This window comes from Euprymna scolopes, chromosome 9 (genome assembly GCF_053919585.1).
Source record: "Euprymna scolopes isolate OS-2025 chromosome 9, ASM5391958v1, whole genome shotgun sequence".
Classification (NCBI taxonomy): domain Eukaryota; kingdom Metazoa; phylum Mollusca; class Cephalopoda; order Sepiida; family Sepiolidae; genus Euprymna; species Euprymna scolopes.
The window spans coordinates 153,332,287-153,335,704 of NC_136490.1; positions in this window are offsets into that span (position 1 = coordinate 153,332,287).

A 3,418-nucleotide genomic window follows, 5' to 3' on the forward strand; every position below is an offset into this window, starting at 1 on the left:
TGTCGTAGGTTGAGAACTAGCTGTGTCTGGTGCCGTCTATTGCAAGCCAGATGTGTTTGGTGCAGATATTGAGAACAAGATTTGTTTGGTGCAGAATATTAAGAACCAGATGTGTTTAGTGCAGGATATTGAGAACTAGATGTGTTTGGTACAGGATATTGAGAACTAGATGCGTCTGGTGAAGGATATTGAGAACAAGAGTTTTTTGGTGCAGGATATTAAGAACCAGATGCGTTTGGTGCAGGATATGCAGAACCAGATTTATTTGGTGCAGAATATTGAGAACCAGATGTGTTTGGTGCAGGAGACTGAGAACCAGACTAGTTTGATGTAGGATATTGTAAACCAGATGTGTCTGGTGCAGGATATTGAGAACCAGATTTGTTTGGTGCAGGATATTGAGAACTAGATGTGGTTGGTGCAGGATATTGAGAACCAGATGCGTCCGGTGCAGGATATTTAGAGCCAGATGTGTCTAGTGCAGAATATTGAGAACCAAATGTGCCCGGTGCAAAATATTGAGAACCAGATCTGTTTGGTGCAGGATATTGAGAACCAGATTAATTTGATGCAGATATTGAGAATCAGATGTGTCTAGTGCAGGATATTGAGAACCAGATTTGTTTGATGTAGGATATTGAGAACCAGATGTGTTTGGTGCAGAATATTGAGAACCAGATGTGTTTGGTGCAGAATATTGAGAACCAGATGTGTTTGGTGCAGAATATTGAGAACCAGATGTGTTTGATGCAGGATATTGAGAACAAGATGTGTCTGGTGCAGAATATTGAGAACCAGATGGGTTTGGTGCAGGATCTTGGACAACTTTAATTAACCCAAAAGATCAAGCATTTCGTCAGGTAGGTTTTAATTATTTTTAGATTTGCAGTATGGCGACGAGAATCTGTCTTGATAGATTAACCCTTCTGTGTTGAATGTATGAATGTCTTACGTGAGCCCCACCACATGTAAGAGATTTAAAAATTAAAAGTCAGTTTTAAGTCAGCTGTCGACATGTGAACTTCGATTTCAGGTCGACAATTTATAAAAACAGAGATGCTAAATGAACGGGTATTTCACTTCAGATAAAATGAAAAACAGCACAAAACGATGAGAACGTTTTGCTTCGTGAGAAGCAGAATAAAAACTTACTTTTGTTAAAAGTTATTCGAGCGTCGCGAATTGATTCACTAAGGAAGGCTCAATACCATATCATTTAAGTGTCGTGAATATAACGCCTCTAGAAAAGGCATCATGCCGTTATGTACTTGTAAAATCAACCATCCGAGAACTTTATCTATCTGGATATGCAACCAGGAAAAACGTTGAGGAATAAATTGTTTTTCTTCTTTGTTTAATATTGGTACTTTTATCTGTTGGTCTGAAAAAATGTTAGACTGTGATTGACTTCCAAAAATAAAACTTGAACTTTTAATGCCTTTAAAATTGGCTCATCTCAACACACGTGGTGACTTCGAGTTTACCAACAACTGGGATTATTATTTTTCTTTTGTTTTCTTCTTCGAAGATGTAATATGGAATTGTGATATGTAATCTGGAATTGTGACATGTAATATGGAATTGTGACATGTAATATGGAATTGTGACATGTAATCTAGAATTGTGACATGTAATCTAAAATTGTAATATGTAATATGGAATAGTGACATGTAATATGGAATTGTGACATGTAATCTAGAATTATGACATGTAAGCTGAAATTGTGACATGTAATCTAGATTGTGAAATATAATATGGAATTGTGACATGTAAGCTTGAATTGTGACATGTAATATGGAATTGTAACATGTAATATGGAATTGTAACATGTAATTAGGAATTGTGACATGTAATACAGAATTGTGACATGTAATCTAGAATTGTGACATGTAATCAAGAATTGTGACATGTAATCTAGAATTGTGACATGTAATCTAGAATTGTGACATGTAATATGAAATTGTGACATGTAATCTTAAATTGTGACATGTAATCTTGAATTGTGACATATAATATGGAATTGCGATATGTAAGCTGGAATTGTGACATGTAATCTAGAATTGTGACATGTAATATGAAATTGTGACATGTAATCTAGATTGTGACATGTAATACAGAATTGTGACATGTAAGCTTGAATTGTGATATGTAATATGGAATTGTAACATGTAATATGGAATTGTAACATGTAATTAGGAATTGTGACATGTAATACAGAATTGTGACGTGTAATCTAGAATTGTGACATGTAATCTAGAATTGTGACATGTAATATGAAATTGTGACATGTAATCTTAAATTGTGACATGTAATCTTAAATTGTGACATATAATATGGAATTGTGATATGTAAGCTGGAATTGTGGCATGTAATCTAGAATTGTGACATGTAATATGAAATTGTGACATGTAATCTAGAATTGTGACATGTAATATGGAATTGTGACATGTAATATGGAATTGTGACATGTAATCTAGAATTATAACATGTAAGCTGGAATTGTGACATGTAATCTAGATTGTGACATATAATATGGAATTGTGACATGTAAGCTGGAATTGTGACATGTAATATGGAATTGTAACATGTAATATGGAATTGTAACATGTAATTAGGAATTGTTACATGTAATCTAGACTTGTGACATGTAATCTAGAATTGTGACGTGTAATCTAGAATTGTGACATGCAATCTAAAATTGTGACATGTAATATGGAATTGTTACATGTAATCTAGAATTGTGAAATGTAATATGGAATTGTAACATGTAATCTAAAATAGTGACATGTAATCTTGAATTGTGACATGTAATATGGAATTGTGATATGTAAGCTGGAATTGTGACATGTAATCTAGAATTGTGACATCTAATATGAAATTGTGACATTTAATCTAGAATTGTGACATGTAATATGGAAATGTTGACATGTAATATGGAATTGTGACATGTAATCTAGAATCGTTACATCTAATCTAGAATTATGACATGTAATCTAGAATTGTGACGTAATATGGAATTGTAACATGTAAGCTGGAATTGTGACATGTAATATAAAATTGTGACATGTAATATGGAATTGTGACATGTAATATGGAATTGTGACATGTAATCTAGAATTGTTACATGTAATCTAGAATTGTTGCATGTAATATGGAATTGTGACATGTAATCTAGAATTGTGATATGTAACATGAAATTGTGACATGTAATTTGGAATTGTGACATGTAATATGGAATTGTGAAATGTTATCTGGAATTGTGACATGTAATATGGAACAGTGACATGTAATATGGAATTGTTACATGTAATATGGAATTGTGACATGTAATCAAAAATTGTGATATGTAATCTAGAATTGTGACATGTAATATGGAATTGTGATATGTAAGCTGGAATTGTGACATGTAATCTAGAAG